The 17,998-nt window shown below is 39.1% G+C and overlaps 1 pseudogene across 1 annotated transcript; it reads right to left on the minus strand.

Annotated features, from left to right (window-relative positions):
- Positions 1-4,217: 4,217 nt before the first annotated feature.
- Positions 4,218-8,736, minus strand: LOC308355932 (small ribosomal subunit protein eS4-like; annotated as a pseudogene). Its single transcript has 3 exons — positions 8,644-8,736; positions 5,101-5,193; positions 4,218-4,648 (listed from the first exon to the last, which is right to left on the minus strand). The product of its transcript is annotated as a small ribosomal subunit protein eS4-like (transcript).
- Between the last annotated feature and the right edge of the window lie 9,262 nt (positions 8,737-17,998).

Raw genomic sequence — 17,998 nt, forward strand, 5'->3', positions numbered from 1 at the left:
CTCAGCGGTTCTCCTCCTGTACTCTCCAGCATTTAGTTTATCCCTCAATAATATCATATTATCATTATATCATACCACACAATAGATGGAGAGCTCCTTGAAACTAAGGTGAACTTTGCCAGTCTTTGTTTTGACCAATGTAATTGAGCCATGATGTAATTAGTGAGTTCACCGGGGGCTTGATAGTGATGGAGGTATACTACAACAGAGAAAGCATGGCAATGGAAGTGTACAGACTGGAGTCCAGAAGTTACCAGAAAAATCTCTATGCCCGACAGCAACAAAAAAACCCCCTATCAAATGCAGAGGAAGACAATGCCATGTATGGGAGGGGGGGCGGTGGAAATGACAACATGCAAAGAAAGAAATTATATATTTTTTTCCTTTTATTAAGACCGTCAGGTATAGGTGACACATTTCAGAAAGCCAAGGACCCTGATGGGGTCCGTGATCAAAGGAGCGAGACTGATACAAAGCGAAGGTCAAGCAAAGCTTTATTTCGCGCCAGCACCGAGAATCAAACGGACCGGCCAGGGCTGTCTTACGGAGAAAGCGACAACCCCCAGCCTCACAGACTAGCTTTTATAGAGTAAAGGCCATGTGGTTGAGCCTGGCCAGTGAGATTGTAATACACAGAGAAAGTTGCATAGTCATGCTAGGTCACACATGGGTGGCCAGTTGAATTACAATTTACCCTATAGGAGCTGTTTGAACTAGCCTATCACTCTGGTCAGAATTGGTGCCCTAGCTTGGCACCCAAAAGGCGGGGTTTACATTCTTTGGTGGTTAGGGAGATAGTATGTGTGCTTTACTGATCGGATGTCTGCACCTGGCCTGACTCATCCTTGCATTCTGGGCTCTGTTATCTCCACCTGACCTGACCTGTCCTTGTATTTGGGCTCTATTATCAGGGACTGGTTGACAATATTTTACTGGTTTCCCAGACTTGCTTTTGAGTAAGTTCCCCTGGGGGAGGGGAGCAGGGTCAGTTTAAGTTTTACTGCAAAAACAACAAAATGGCTGTTTAACCGAGATGGAGTTGCTCTGGCTAAGTAGGCCCCTACAGACCCCTCAAACATGAAAGAGTCAGCTATGAGTCCTGGAAGCTCTGGGAGCCAAAATGGCCAAGCAGGGATGCCTCATCATTACCAAACAATTAGCACCATTAGGAGAAATTGAACGTGAAGGTAACGTCACCTGCTCTGCCACCATGAGTGAAATATTTAAAACGGGGAATTTGCAGCAAGAGAAATTTCAGCTCCTATAACCCAATGACTGATGTGTTATTTGTTACATTTATTTTCTGTCCACAAAAATTCTTTTCTAATAAACTTACAGGAAGAGGGTTGTGAAGGCCATATCCACTGGAAGGAACTGTTTTTTATTACAGATACTTCCCCTCACCCTTGGAGTGCTGGGAGAAGGGAGAGAATCTGCCACAATGAGAATCATACTCCATAATCTATATGACTGGGGGAAAGGATGCACAGATGTGGGTGTTGCACTCAACTGTGGCTAACTCAACAGGCATTTATAAATGTCTGTAGAATTGGGTTATGTCCTTCTAATGCCCGAAGTTAATATCCTTCTTTCTCATTTCCTCTTACCATCAGAGAACAGGATCTGTTGCTGCACTCCCCATCATGGAAAATAATTAAAAGCCATTTACAACAGTCTCATTTTATTATGACATTTGCTCAGAGACTAGTATAAACCAGACACTGGGAGAGATTCTGAGGATGGAAAGATGCTAATGATTGGCACTTGCACTCAAGAAACTCAATAAACACTTGGTGAATGCTTTGCTTCTTTACAATTTCTCTCCTTTTAGCTACCTTCCTCTCTCAGTTACACACTCTAAATCTTTCTTTCTCTGTCAATAAATTATAGTTCAGCTTGATCTCATCACTGAAGACTTTCCCAACTCCTCTTAACTGATACTTGACCTTCCTCTAAGGTCTTGAAATCCCACTGATCCCCCTCCTTTGGAGGCTATTCATCTGGTATGGCCTGTGTTCCTAGAAGCCGGAAGCTGCAATGAGAATTCATCTAACCCCTCACTACCATCTCCAAATCACTACTCTTCCACATTCATATAAACTTTCTCCTTTGAAGACCATGATCAATAGAAATAACACTCTACTCTTCTTCATTTCTTAAAATAGATTTAGAGAATGGGACATCTGGGTGGCTCAGTTGGTTAAGCGGCTGCCTTCGGCTCAGGTCATGATCCCAGGGTCCTGGGATCGAGTCCCACATCAGGCTCCTTGCTCAGCAGGGAGCCTGCTTCTCCCTCTGCCTCTGCCTGCCTCTCTGTCTGCCTGTGCTCACTCTCTCTGACAAATAAATAAATAAAATCTTTAAAAAAAATAAAAAAAATAGATTTAGGGAAGATTTTATCCAGTTTTGAAAAAGTTGAGGTGTTTGTGGGACATAACAAAGAAATATTGAGTAGGCAGGGGATACACACAGGTGTAGAGCCCAAAAGACACATCTGGGTAGAGCCAGAGAGTGGAAATCAGCAATTTACAGATTTCAGAGGAGGCTGAGAAGGAGCAGTTTGGAAGCAGGGATAACTCTGAGAAGCAGTTTTCTAGAAGCCCAGAGAGAGAAAGTCTTTGAAGTGGGAGAAATGAAGAACACTATCATATGCTATATGCTGTAAACACTGGAAAATGTCCACTGGATCTAATGATTCATTGGTGATTTGAGACCTTAGTAGATACATTTTCAATGGAATACTGGGGAAGAAGCCAAGTTACAATGAGTTTAAAGGGTAACTAGAAATTAACAATCAAGATGGCAGATTGAGCTAAGGAGAGGTGAGTACTGCCTTTCTACAATAAACATAGAAAGGACAGGGGAAATTTTTTTTAAATTTATTTGACAGACAGAGATCACAAGTAGGCAGAGAGGCAGGCAGAGAGAGAGGGGGAAGCAGGCTCCCCGCCATGCAGAAAGCCCGATGTGGGGCTTGATCCCAGGACCCCGAGATCATGACCCAAGCTGAAGGTAGAAGCTTAGCCCACTGAGCCACCCAGGCGCCCTGGAAAAAAATGTTTTTAAATGTATGTTTAATATATTGTCAAGCTCAAAAGCAAAAAGGGAGAAATTTCACATGTCAAAAATAGGAAGGAATTCACAGCAATTAGGGGAATCTAAGGGGAATGGGGAGGCTTATAACCTAAAAATAAAGGCACCTTACAGGCTGCAGTTTAAGTATTTGTGTGACGGTATAAACTAAGGATACAGGCTCTGTGCATAGTGGGGAAACTGGAACTGGAATTCTGATGAAATCAGGAGCTTGGAAAATTGGGACCTACCACCCCTAGCTCTCAGCTTGCCCAGAACATGGGTAGAAACAGTTGACCTTCAGGAATCAGAACCCCTAGACAAAACATCCCACATATTTGGAGTGGGATTTTCCCGGATGCCCTCACAGTGCGACAACTCTGTGCCAAGAAATTTTTTTTTAAAGGTTTTATTTATGTATTTGTCAGAGAAAGAGCACAAGCAGGCAGAGTAGCAGGTAGAGGCAGAGAGAGAAGCAGGCTCCCTGCTGGACAAGGAGCCTGATGCGGGACTCGATCCCAGGACCCCGGGATCATGACCTGAGCTGAAGGCAGCGGCTTAACCGACTGAGCCACCCAGGCATCCCTGTGCCAAGAAATTTATATAGAAATCTCACATAGCCCTATCAGAAAACAATAAGAAACTACCCCCATAGGAAAACCTATACTAAACAGTACACCTCAAGGTCCAAATGATAAAAATTCTCCCCAACAGTGAGCATACAGGCATAATTACAAATTACACCAAATTGAGTTTTCCAAAATTAAATTCTCAAACTTAAAAAGTGGCATAAGGGGAAACAAACAAATCAGACATACTGCAGTGAAACTTCAGAACATAAAAGGAAAAGATAATCTTAAAAACTATTGTAGGAAAAAATACATTAGCTACAAAGAAATGAAAATGACACTGCCATTAGAGATCTCAACATGAACAAGAGAGTCAGAAACAGCGGAATACATGACGAATTCCCATATACACCCAATGGAATGGTTAAAATAAAAAAGACTGACAGCACAACATGTTGGCAAGGACGCAGAGCCATCACACATTATTGTGGAAATGTAAAATAATAAAAGCCACTTTGGAAAATAGCCTAGCAGGTTTTTGTTGTTGTTGTTGTTATCATGCTGTACTGTTTTTAGTTAAGGACTTCCAATCACACCACCCACTGCTCTGGCCAACAGTCTCTTATCTCTCTCTTCAGCAGTGGTGAAGTGGATACCCTTTCCATGGGGAAGAGAAACCCATGGCTTTTTGCCTTTGCCAATAACAAAATATTGGAGAGCCAGATGGCAAAGCTGTTGCCATTGGCATCTTTCACATGAACCACATCAAGAGAACAAAGGTAACTCTCTCAATTGGTGATCAAACTAATTCTTTCCAGATTAGCTCCTCAGGTCACCATGCACAGATTACCAGTGTCAAAGATGATGAAAATGGTAATCTTTCCAGTCTCCAAATCAATCTGAATTGTGTCATTCACTTTGATGAGGGGATCAGGATAGCAGATGGTGTGGGCATCATGGATCACCAGATGGGGGATTGCTTTTGTTCCCACAAAGGTCTTTCTCACTTTGTGGGGAGCCTGAGTGATTCAGTTGGTTAAGTGTCTGCCTTTGGCTCAGATCATGATCCCAGGGTCCTGGGATCAAACCCTGCATTGGGCTCCTTACTCAGTAGGGAGCCTGTTTCTCCCTCTCCCTCTACCTGCTGCTCCCCCTACTTGTGCTCTCTCTCTCTGTCAAATAACTAAATAAAATCTTTTTAAAAAATCTACTTGCTGGGGACGGGAGAGGGTGGTGGGGAAATGGACATTGGGGAGGGTATGTGCTATGATGAGTGCTGTGAAATGTGTAAACCTGGCGATTCACAGACCTGTACCCCTGGGGATAAAAATACATTATATGTTTATTAAAATAAAAAAAAAAATCTACTTGCTGCTCCCCCTACTTGTGCTCTCTCTCTGTCAAATAAATAAATAAAATCTTTTTAAAAAGACAACAACAAGAAGAAGATCTCACTCACTTTGTACAACTTATACTTAACCTCCTCAGGTGTAATCTGATGAAGAGCAAAGCAAGCCTTGGTATCATAGATCAAATGGAAATTCTCCCCAGTCTTGTGGGTGAATGGTGAAAAGAAATCAGAACGATGTTTTCCTCTTAAGGGGGTTTCTGGAGATTACCTGAGAAGGGGTATGATGGAACTTTCTAGAAAGAATGGCACCATTCTATATCTTAATGAGAGTATAGGTTATAAAGGTACATGTATTTGTCACAACTCATAAAGTGATACATTTGAGTTTTATACATTGTGTATATTTTATTTCAGAAAAGGAATTCTAAACACATATTGAACAATAGCTAATCATATTCAGTCTAAGCATTTATAAAGGTGAAGTACATGGATGTTTACAACTTTTTTAAATGCATCAAAAAATAAGATGGAGAAATAAACAAACAGATATAGGATAAAATAAACACAGCATGGTGTTAACAAATATAGAATCCAGGTGGTTAGGATATAGGTGTTTACTGTAAAAGTCTTTCCACTCTTCTATATATTTGAATTATTTTCATAGCCACCTGAACTATTAACTTTAAAGGAGGATAAAATAAGGCATTTTCAAATACAGAAAGGTTAAAACTGATAGACATTTGCTGAAAGAAATGATTAAAAATATACTATGGCAGAAAAGAAAATGAGCTGAAGAGAGAAGTGGAGCACAAGATACAATGGTAAACAGAGAAAGTGGTTAAAAAAAAAAAAGTGTTACTAAACTTCAATAAATATTGACTCCTAAAAATATTGAGGACAATAACAGATAAATTGAAAGAATCCTAACAACATGGTGACACCGAAATACTTGACAACAGTGAAATTGAAGTATTCTAAAGTTCTAATTTAGACATAGCAAGAATCTGTTAAATTTTAGACTTTGTTAGAAAAATTTACAACTTTCAAATCAGCAAAGGGAAATGGGAATGGGGATAAAGAAAATATAACCAAACTAAAATATGCCATTAAAAGAGAAAAAAAGGTGTAAAGAATAAGTACAGTAGACATAAAATACATTAAAGGCAGCAGAAATATAACCAAATATATCAGTAATCACAATAAATGTAAATTGATTAAATTTGCTTATTAAAACAAACTTTTAGATCAGATAAAACAAAAGAAAATCCCTCTTTTGCTGGTTTAAAAGAATCTCACGGGGTGCCTGGGTGGCTCAGTGGGTTAAGCCTCTGCCTTCGGCTCGGGTCATGATCCCAGGGTCCTGGGATTGAGCCCCGCATTGGGCTCTCTGCTCGGCGGGGAGCCTGCTTCCTCCTTTCTCTGCCTGCCTCTCTGCCTACTTGTGATCTCTCTCTCTGTCAAATAAATAAATAAAATCTTTAAAAAAAAAAAAAGAATCTCACTTGGAGGACAATTACACAGAAATGTTTAATATGGAAAGAGATGAAAATGGATATAGTAAGACTTTGGATTTGGGCAATATTTCAAATTAGAAATTTAAAAACCCTCCTACTACATATATCAAAAAAAAAAAAAAACCACTGGATAAAACAAGTAATTTTATATATATATCCTTTTAAGTGAGTAGCTTTCAATTGAAATGTCAATAAATGTTCAGGGACCAAAAGCAAAGACGGAACTGAAAACAAAGCAATGAGTACAATGATTTTACACTGTGGTCATCCAAGCGAACTAGGGGTGGGAGGGTGGAAAACCAAAGGCCATGTCAATAAAAGTTTTGTTGTCATGTTGAAGAGTTTAGACTTTACTCTGTGAACAGTCTAGAGGAACAAAAACTTAAACAGGTACATGAATTACTCTAGGTTCTGGGGATACAGTAGTGAAGAAGGCAAATATTCTTTAAGGAGCTAAATTCTGATTAAGTAGGGTTGGCAAAAAAAAATATTACACACTTTATTTTGTGTGTTAAAACATAGACTTTTTTTTTACTCACTTTTATTTCATTTTGCAGCTAAAAGAGAATGATTCAGAGCAGGTATAATCATTATAGGAAATATCTGAACTGTCAGCATTATTTTCCAGCATGAGACCTTGGAGATGGGTGCTGTTAAGTTAAAGGGATATTTCAGCTCTTTTCCGCCTTCTCAAAAGTTCCTTTGGCATTTTCTTTTCTTTTCTTTTCTTTTTTTTTTTGGCATTTTCTTTTCCAGTTGACTACTTCAGTTTATCACTGGTATTGGAACCCATAAAAAGTTACTCTAACCCAATTCTAACATGACTTTTATGAAAAAGATCTTATTTTTCCTTTAAACAAAAGATCTTCACATCTAATTAGTACTGTGATAATCCGGTCTAGTTACTTACTACTGCATAACAAATTACCTCACAATTTAGTAGCTTAAAACAACCCATATTTATTATCTCACAGTTTATGTGGGCCAGGAATCTAGGGAGCTTAGCTGGGTGCCTGTCGTACTAGGTTTCTCATGAGACTTCAATCAAGCTATTGACTGGGACTGCAGTTTCATCTGAAGGTTTAAATGGCAGAGGATCTGCCCCTAAGCTCCCTCACATGGTTTTGGGCAAGATTTAATTTCTAACCGTTGGCCGGAAGCCTCCTTTAGCCCTTGTTGGGTGGGCCTCTCCCTGGGGAAGCTGACAACACGGCAGACCCTCAGAGTGAGGAAGTGAAAAAGCACAAGAGTGATGCAGGGGTTATTGTGAATTGTCTTAGAGGCTGCTTACCACATCTACCTTTGACCCGAAACTTCTATCTTTTCAGTTTGATTATTCAACCATTGTCCACCTCAAACATCCTTCTGTGTCTTTGGGACATTCAGGTTACTGAAGTCCCTATTAGTTAACACTACCACCATTACCACCATGATGTTTACTTCCCACGTCATTCAGTTTAGATTACGTCGTTTGTCAGTAACTCTCTCACCAGCATCTTAAGACTCCCTTGCTTGCTCTACCCTTTATTGTTTCATAAACCCAATCCTGGATAAATACACTATCTGTTCTCTTTGTGTCTGCATCGTGGCAGCTAAACCATGCTTAAGGAAATTGTGAAATAGGCCAGAGAGGCATTGCTACCTATACCTGAAAGATTTCCTCCTTGACCAGAGCTCTCAGCACTCCCTGGCAGTCATGGTATACTGCTTGAGTCAGCTTGCTTGCTATGCTTTACCAGTTAAAACCTTCTTTCTTCAACCAACACACCCTCATTCTCCCAGTTTCAATTTTATGCCCCACTTCCCAAAAGACAAAGTCAATTTGAGAACTTTCTTTGACTTTCTACCACAACGACCTATTTACAATTGCTACTGTTCTCTCATCTATTCCACCTTTTGAAATAGTAGTGTGCCCTTAATACCATCTCCAGACTCCTTCTCAGAAGCTTACCACTACTGATTATACCTTTTCTATCCTATATCTTCATCATCTTCTCTCTACTGAATCCTTCACCTTAGAATTAAAAAAAAAAAAAAAAAAAAAAAAATCCCTGATCCAACTTCCCACTCTATCAACTGCTATCCTATATTTCTCCTCTTCTTCACTGTTGATCTTTAAAGAATTGCCTAAACTTACTATTTTCATTTCCTCAAATCCTATTTTCTCCTCAGTCCAATCCATCTCTTTCCCCTCCCAACCCTCTGCTGAAATGGTTCTCACTAAGGCCATCGGTGACCTCCACATCACTAGAACCAATGAATATTTTTCACTCTTCACAGTACTGGACCTCTTGGTGGCATTGGAAACATACTTTTCCCCTTGGCTTATGTGATGCCACATTCCTGGTTTTCCTACTGTGTCTCTATACTGGCATTATTTACATTTATGGTGTCCTAGAATCTTTTAAACACATTTCCATATCGTGTTCACTTTCTTCACAATGAGTCTAAACTCCCAAGGCAAAGACCTGGGCCTGCCTTGACAGCCTCCCTTGCAATCAAGTGTAAGCATGTGACATTAAGTCTCACTACTTACTGCATCCACATGAGACTTGGAATTAGAAGAAAATGATAGAAGTAAGGAAACAAGTCAAACTAATTTTGCTTGCATAAGTTATGCAAGCTATAAGGATTAAAATTTGGTAATATACATACAGCAATTAGAATAGCACCTGGCACAGTGCACTACGTAACTGTTAGCCATTATTATTCTTAAAGGAACACTGGTAGCTTTAGACAATCTTTGGGGTACAGTAAACATCCTTAGTTATCATGGAAAACAGAGTTGGGCCTCATTACTCTATTGTATGCAGTTTCAAATAACCCAAAACTATTATTTATTTATTTATTTATTTATTTATTTATTTATTTTAACTAGGCTCCATGCAGGGCTTGAGTAGGCTCAATGCAGAGCTTGAACTCACGACCTGGAGATTAAGACCTGAGCTGAGATCAAGAGTTGGACACTCAACTGACTGAGCCACCCAAGCACCACGCTCCCCCCACCACAATAAAACTATTTTGAAAGAGTCCTATTATCACTATCAGCCAAATATTTTCATCAAATATAAGACACACAGCCATCTGAAGACCAGTTACCATTGCCATATTGCTGGTGAAAATCATGAATAGATCAACAGATATAGAAGGAGACCAAGATGTTTAGCATGCATTACAGGAAGTTGGAAGATTCAGTGTGATTTAAGTCATGGTATCAAATGCCAAATCAATATTTCTAGGTATGGCCTGCTGCAGAAGGACATTGCTGACCTTCACACATGGCATTTATTCCCTCAGAAATTAAAAGAGAAAGGGGTGGAGTCAGGGGGACACTTTAGACTAGAGGGCAGAAATTAACTCTATTAACCAGAGACAAGGTCTCCCCTCCCTCACATCCCCCTAAACTCACCAAAGTTTGGGATTAGCTATCATGTAAAATAAGAAGAGCCTTATTTTTAATGGATTACTGCTTTGCAAGGCAAAGTAATTGAATTATATAGAACAACATGTGTGTAATTTTATATAATCCACATATCTGTAAAATGTTATATATTATCTGCCTTACTTAGTTGTGATGAGGAGTAAACAAATTAATAATTAAACCAATGAGAACAATGTCTGGCACATCATTGTTTGCTTGTTTTAGGTTATACACTTTATGCCCTGCCATTCCCTTTCACTGTCTAAAACTGGTTAATACAGCTAAACTGCCTGCAGCTCAGAGGATTGTGATGGGAGAGACACTGCACAAGAACAGAAAGAAGAAAAACCATGAATTCTAGGGGTTTCTCTTTGAAGCTAAAATCTCCCCTTCCCCACTAATCTTTCCAGGAAGCTGTAACAGAGGTCTCTCTCTTTCTTTTTTTAATCATCCCCATCTGTGCTGGTGGTGTATTTATTTCTCCTATATTTTATTTTATCTTTTTATTAGTTTCAGTGGTAGAATTTAGTCATTCATCCAGGGCTCATTATACCAAATGCCCTCCTTAATACCCATCACCCAATTATCCATCCCCTGACTCATCTCTCCTCCGGCAACCCTATTTATTTACTAGAGTTCAGGGTCTCTTATGGTTGGCTTCCCTCTCAATTTTCATATTTTATTTTTCCTTCCTCTCCCCTATGTTCTTCTGTTTTGTTTCTTAAATTCCACATATGAGTAAAATCATACAGTATTTGTCTCTCTCTGACTTATTTCACTTAGCATAATACCCTCTAGTCCATTCATGTTGCAAATGGCAAGAATCCATTCTTTTTTCATTGTTGAGTAATATTCCATTGTGTGTGTGTGTATGTGTGTGTATATATATATATATATTTTCCCCCCCCACATCTTCTTTATCCATGCATCTGCCAATGGACATCTGGGCTCTTTCCATAATTTGGCTGTTGTGGACATTGCTGCTGTAAACATTGAGATGCATGTGCCCCTTCAAATTACTATGCTTGTAGTCTTTGGATAATTGCATAGTAGTGCAATTGCTGGGTCATAGGGTAGCTCTATTTTTAGCTTTTTGAGGAACCTCCATACTGTTTTCCAGATTGGCTGCACCAGTTTGCATTCCCACCAACAGTGTAAGACGGTTCCCCTTTCTCTGTATTCTCACCAACATCTGCTGTTTCCTGAGTTGCTGATTTTAGGCATTCTGACTGGTGTGAGGTGGTATTTCATCATGATTTGATCTGTATTTCCCTGATGCCAAGTGATGTTGAGCATGTTTTCATGTGCCTGTTGGCCATTTGTATGTCTTCTTTGGAGAAATGTCTGATTGGAAGAACAAATATTGTTAAAATATCTATGCTTCACAAAGCAATCTACACATTCAATGCAATCTGTATCAAAATACCACCAGCATTTTTCATAGAGATGGAACAAACAATCCTAAAACTTGTATGAAACCAGAAAAGATCCAAATAGCCAAAGTAATGTTGAAAAAGAAAACCAAAGCCAGGAGCATCATAATTCCAGACTTAAGCTGTATTACAAAACTGCAATCATCAAGACAGTATGGTACTGGCACAAAAACGGACACATAGATCAATGGAACAGAATAAAAAACCAAGAATAGGGACCCTATAGTCAACAATTCTTTGACAAAGCAGGAAAGAAAATCCAATGGAAAAAAAAAATCTCTTCCACAAATGGTGTTGGGAAAATTGGACAGCCACATGCAAAAGAATGACACTGGACCTGTTTCTTACACCACACAGAAAAATAAACTCAAAATGGATGAAAGACATAAATGTGAGAGAGGAATCCATCAAAATCCTAGAGGAGAATGCAGGCAGCAACCTCTTTGACCTCGGCCGCAACAACATCTTGCTAGACATGTCTCTAAAGGCAAGGGAAGCAAAAGCAAAGATGAACTATTGGGACTTCATCAAGATCAAAAGCTTTTGCACAGCAAAGGAAACAGTCAACAAAACTAAAAGGCAACATATGAAATAGGAGAAGATATTTGCAAATGTTTTATCAGATAAAGGGCTAGTATCCAAAATCTATAAAGAACATAGCAAAACCAACACCCCAAAAAACCAAAAAATATCATCAAGAAATCGGCAGAAAACATGAACAGACATTTCTCCAAAGAACAATTAAAAAAAGAAGACATACAAACAGCAGAGGTCTCTTAAGAGAAGCCATGGACAGAGACCATGAAGGTGCCCATTGCATGACAACACACTTAAAGTTGGCCCCACCTGCCACAGCCTGGCTTTCTACCTACTACAGTGCCTGTTGCAGGCAGAGCCTTCCTCTCCAACCCAGGCCAGAGATCCTCAATCCCCACAGTTTTGTGAGCAGCAGTTTTTAATAGTCTCGACCACACCAAAGATTGTCCAACTGCACCCAGAGCATCTAGGAGAACAACATAAGATTTTCCTCTCTGTTGGGGTGCCTAGGTGGCTCAGTGGGTTGGGCCTCTGCCTTCGGCTTGGGTCATGATCTCAGGGTCCTGGGATCGAGCCCCGTGTAAGGCTCTCTGCTCAGCAGGGAGCCTGCTTCCCGCTCTCTCTCTGCCTGCCTCTCTGCCTACCTGTGATCTCTCTCTCTGTCAAATAAATAAACAAAATCTATAAAAAAAAAAAAAAAAAAAAGACTTTCCTCTCTGTTCTTAACATTGGGCAAGATTCAGAATTGAAAATCCAGTGGAATAGTAACCCTTATTTGTGCTTTTAATTCACTGAGGAATCACTGTGACACTGTTTGGATAGCTTTAGTTTGTTTACATTATCCGTGATCTTGTTATCACAAGATTTCTCTCTACACCAGCATGAGATTCTACTTACCTCCGTCCTTCAAGTACCACTTGGTTTAATCATTGGCTATCCTTTTCTGAAATTAATACTGTCTCAGCATCAATAGGCCCCTTCTGTGGCCACCTAATTAAGTCACTTGGTAACGTATATTCCAGTAAGAATTACATAGCATGAATTATCAGGAGCCTTAATACAATTTACCTTTATAAAGTATTGACTATTACAATACAGTTCTAACAGTATTATTATGTATCATCCCAAGAAGGAAGAAAGTGAAGAAGAACATAAAGAAACCAAAGCACTGGGGCACCTGGGTGGCTCAGTGGGTTAAGCCGCTGCCTTCAGCTCAGGTCACGATCCCAGAGTCCTGGGATCGAGCCCCGCATCGGGCTTTCTGCTCAGTGGGGAGCCTGCTTTCCTTCCTCTCTCTGCCTGCCTCTCTGCCTACTTGTGATCTCTGTCTGTCAGATAAATAAATAAAATCTTAAAAAAAAAAAAAAAGAAAGAAACCAAAGCACTACAGCTCTGCAAACAGTTCACATTTAAGACATAAATACAGAAATGACAAAAGATAAATGCTGAAGAGTTGTATTAGCCTGTGAACCAAATGCCAGAGACTAACTCCTTTAATATTCTGAGAATTATGATAAATGTTACAGGCAACAAAGCCTTATTCTTAGAGCAAGTAAATGAGTATATAAAGCAGAGGACCACTATTTAAAGAATATGTACGCATAAAAATGCAACAAATGACAGCAAATATGGAATTCCTCAAGGTCTCTTTTGCTTCTTTGTTAAAGAGAATAATATTTGAACTATATTCAACCTTCCAATATCGTAGAGAAGAAATTGAAGTCTAAGATATGGGAAAAATATATTAAGAAAATGTACAGCTCATTCAAGTTAATTCAAGCCTCCAAACCCAACTGAATGCAACATTAGAGTAACCAGAAACCTAAGCACACAATGGTTTCCCAATTCCGTTCAAAAGGAGAAAGAAAGAAAGAAAGAAAGAAAGAAAGAAAGAAAGACAAACCACTGTTTGGCAGGCTAATAATGCAGATTCTGCACAAACTGTAGATTAAGTACACAGGTTGAGACTATCTAGAAATGAATGAGTCAACCATTGGGAATTAGAAATGGGAAGAAAGAGAGGAAGAAAGGAGCAGAAGATGGTAGAGGAAATAAAAGAATAAAAGGAAAAATTGTGAATTCCTTGGAAATGCATGAAAAATCTTACTGGATGTCTTTAATGAAAACCAAGTGGAGTCTAGCACATCCTCCAAAGATACCTGGTTTTATGGGGTCTTTGTGCCCTACATGGACATTGAGCTACTTATAGCTCTGTAATTTGTAGACAACTTAGAGCAGTGCAAATTAATTTTGTCCAGAGGTGTACAAATGCATTTTTTCCTGATGAAGCTTCAATTGATTTTCCTCCCCCAATGTGGAATAAACCAGTTTTGCATTTCTGAAGAAAATTTGTCTCCATATTCCTGATGGCCTGTATGGCCTATTTATGTTTCTGCTCTCTGGATTGTCCTTTGAACCCGTTGTAGCATCTTACTTTTTCCCACATTAATTAATGAGTTAAATAAAATCTTTGATTTAAAAAAAAATTTATATTGTATAGAGGCAAGACTTTCCCTTTAAAATATATATTTCCTTTTATGGGAGGATGGAAAGGAGTTCCAGGCAAAAGAAGTAGTGACATCTTTTTACAATATGGAAATAAGGAAAAACATAGTATGTTGATAACAGAAATAGCACGTGCACTAGTGGGGAGAAGAGGCTGGAAATGTTAGCAAAAATTAGGTCAGTGGAAGTGAAAAATGTATTGTCTTAACAACTGCCACCAGAATCCTCTTAGGGAGGTTACTGTAATTTTTTGAGCCAATATTTTAGATTGCTGCTTATTGACAGACCAAAGAGTGTGAATGTCAGCAGGTACCATGGTAAATGTTTTAAAAAGTGGCTAGAGTGGTCTTCCTAAAGCAAAGAAAGAAATAAATTTTAACATCTAAACAGGGAGTGTAAGAGGAGAAGAGATACAATGCACAGTTGGAGACCATGTAGGGTAAAAGGCCAGTAATGTGGGAATAGCTACAAGGCATTTCAAAAAAGGAATATCTAATGTTCAATTTGAAGTCACTTGCACTAATGCAATATAAATCTTCCCAAAATTAGCTTTGAGGCAGCTAATTTCAAGGCCAAATTCTAGGGAGGTTCTTAAATGTTTATAGAACTTACAAAGAAGCAGAATCATATACCTGCAAAGGCATTACCCACTAAAATCTGAGCCAAGAAGTAGGAGTATTCATACAAAAGATGAAGAGACAGAAATCGTGGAAAGAAATATGAATTTTCTTGGATTGAGGTGATCCTATTTGGGTTTCAGTGGGTAATAGATCTAAAACTGACACATGGGTTACATAAACCAAAAATAAAGACTTTCTACTTGGTCTTGGAGAAGATACAGAACCCCTGAGGTGACTGGCATGGCAAGATAGCTATGCCTAGAGGTTAGCGGATGACACGAAAAAAGGCAATCAAGTGCTCAGTCGGGGTAGGAAGGCAGAGAAAGTTGCAAATTATGGAATATTTTAGTTTGTGAATGGGAAAAATGATTTTATATGGGGACATTGAAAATAAACTCATTAAACCCAGGGCAGAGAGCAGTGCCATGATTAACAAAGTAATGGAAGGAAGGCCAGACAGCGGCTCAGATCACCAATTCATTGTCTTATACTTTTAGTTCCTAGCAGAGAGGGCAAGGCTCCAATTACCATCCCACATATTACCAGCATTTAAGAAATCATGCTAGCATCAGTGCAGGGGAAAATGGGAAATGATGTGTGAGCGCTTCCTAGGGAGTACTGGCATTTTCCAAAAATGATTTATGGAAGGACAATCTATCTTATCAACCACAAATCCTTTTGAGGAATCAACTTATACTGAAATCCAGTTTTGGAGCAAGCTCAGTACTGAAGAGCAGAGGAGAAAAAAATAATCTATTGGAGATGGGTCAGCATTATGGTTGAAAATATGAGTTTTGGGGGAGCCTGGGTGGCTCAGTGGGTTAAAGCCTCTGCCTTCGGCTCAGGTCATGATCTCAGGGTCCTGGGATCGAGCCCCACATCGGGCTCTCTGCTCAGCAGGGAGCCTGCTTCCCCCCCTCTCTCTCTCTGCCTGCCTCTCTGCCTACTTGTGATCTCTGTCTGTCAAATAAATAAAGAAAATCTTAAAAAAAAAAAAAAGACATAAAAAAAGATTAAAAAAAAAAGAAAATATGAGTTTTGAAGTCAAATAGAACAAATTTGAGATTCAGTTGTACTCCTTATTGGCTGTGTGATCTTGGGCAAGTTCCCGAACCTCTCTGTTCCTGTTTTCATCTATAAATGAAGGTTAATAATAGTAACTTTCTTAAGAGTATAAGGATTCAACACCAACACCAACCATAACACTAGCTAAGTACTTAACATTTACTTCACTGTATAGAACACTGGATTTATAGGAACAAGAACTATTCCTGGCTCTCCTGGTGGTAAGCATTATTCTCTTTAATCTTCTTGGATGGTTCTTTCCCAATGTGAATAATTTCCTCATACACATGTGCCAATCTAGTACATACACATAATTTCCTCATACACATGTGCTAATCTCATACTTTGCTGAATACTCAAGGGGACCTTCTTCAGGCACTAGCCACTTTTCATGCGCTCAATAGCCCCATGTGGTTAACAGCTAATGTTTTGAGCAGCACAGATATGGAACATTTCCATCCTCACAGACAGTTCTATTGGATAGTGTTGTTCTAGAGCCAGACTTGTCTAACTTTAAGCTGATACTCAGTCTGTCAGTGCTTCTCAAAAAAAAAAATTTTTTTTTTTAAGATTTTATTTATTTGACAGAGAGAGATAGCAAGAGAGGGAATACAAGCAGGGAGAGTGGGAGAGGGAGAAGCAGGCTTCCCACTGAGCAGGAAGCCCGACGCAGGGCTTGATCCCAGGACTCTGGGATCATGACCTGATCTGAAGGCAGATGCTTAACAACTGAGCCACCCAGGCAACCCAATGCTTCTCAAAATTTACTGAGCAGGTAGATCTTGTCAAAATGCAGATTTTGATTCAAGAGTTTTGGATAATACCTGAGAATCTTCATTTCCAATCTGATGCCAGGCGATAACAATGTTGTGGGTTAGCAGACAACATTTCAGTAACACTGTAAGCCATTAAATCTAAAGATATAAATTTCTATATGTTATTAAATTGGTGTGTGTTTCCTTCATGGGAAAAACATACTGGAACAACAACAAGAAAATCACCTGACAGTGAGAAAAGATCAGTGTAACATTTCTTAACCTTTCTAACTTGCAACACTTTTTTTTTAAAAAGATTTTATTTATTTATTTGGCAGAGATCACAAGTAGGCAGAGAGGCAGGCAGAGAGAGAGAGGGTGAAGCAGGCTTCATGCTGAGCAGAGAACCCGATGCAGGGCTCAATCCCAGGACCCTGAGATTATGACCTGAGCTGAAGGCAGAGGCTTTAACCCACTGAGCCACCCAAATGCCCCATTTGCAATACTTTTAGTACCTAACTCACAACTCTAATTTTATACACAAGTTAAATTCCTACATGGAATTAGGAAGTTTAAGTTTCATGTTTGCTGAATCTCAAAGTGAACAGAACTTTCATGCTAAGGGGAGAAAATGGTGTTCAGTATGTGCTTGAACTGATTCACACCAGCTTATGAGAATTGATGGTTACATTTTCAGAATCTTGCAAGTCAGTTGCTAATGAAAGGCCTTATTCAACATTACATTAAATTATAATTAAATAAATTATATTAAAACAAATACTCAAAACTCATCACATTCTAATTATTTTGCTGCTTTACTGTATAGTATTTATTTACTTTTGTATTTTATTACTTTACTATTATCTGCCTTCTTGAAGTTATTTGCACCTATTTTTTCTGTCCCGTGGAAATGCTATGGAGTGGTGTGCTACTGCATGTTTGTAGCTCGAAAGTGAGGATGGTGGGAGAATTTCCACCACAGAAACAAGCAAATATTACAAATACGGGCTTCCTTCCTCACCCCTAGATGGTTGATTGTTACACATTTACTAGCATGCATGTGATGGTTTTGCCTTAAAGATGAAAATAAATGGACAAAGGGCAATCATTCAGTTGCCCCTTCAACCTCTCTAGTATTTCTCATCAATTCTTAGAG

The sequence above is a fragment of the Martes martes genome, assembly GCF_963455335.1.
Source record: "Martes martes genome assembly, chromosome: 15".
NCBI lineage: Eukaryota > Metazoa > Chordata > Mammalia > Carnivora > Mustelidae > Martes > Martes martes.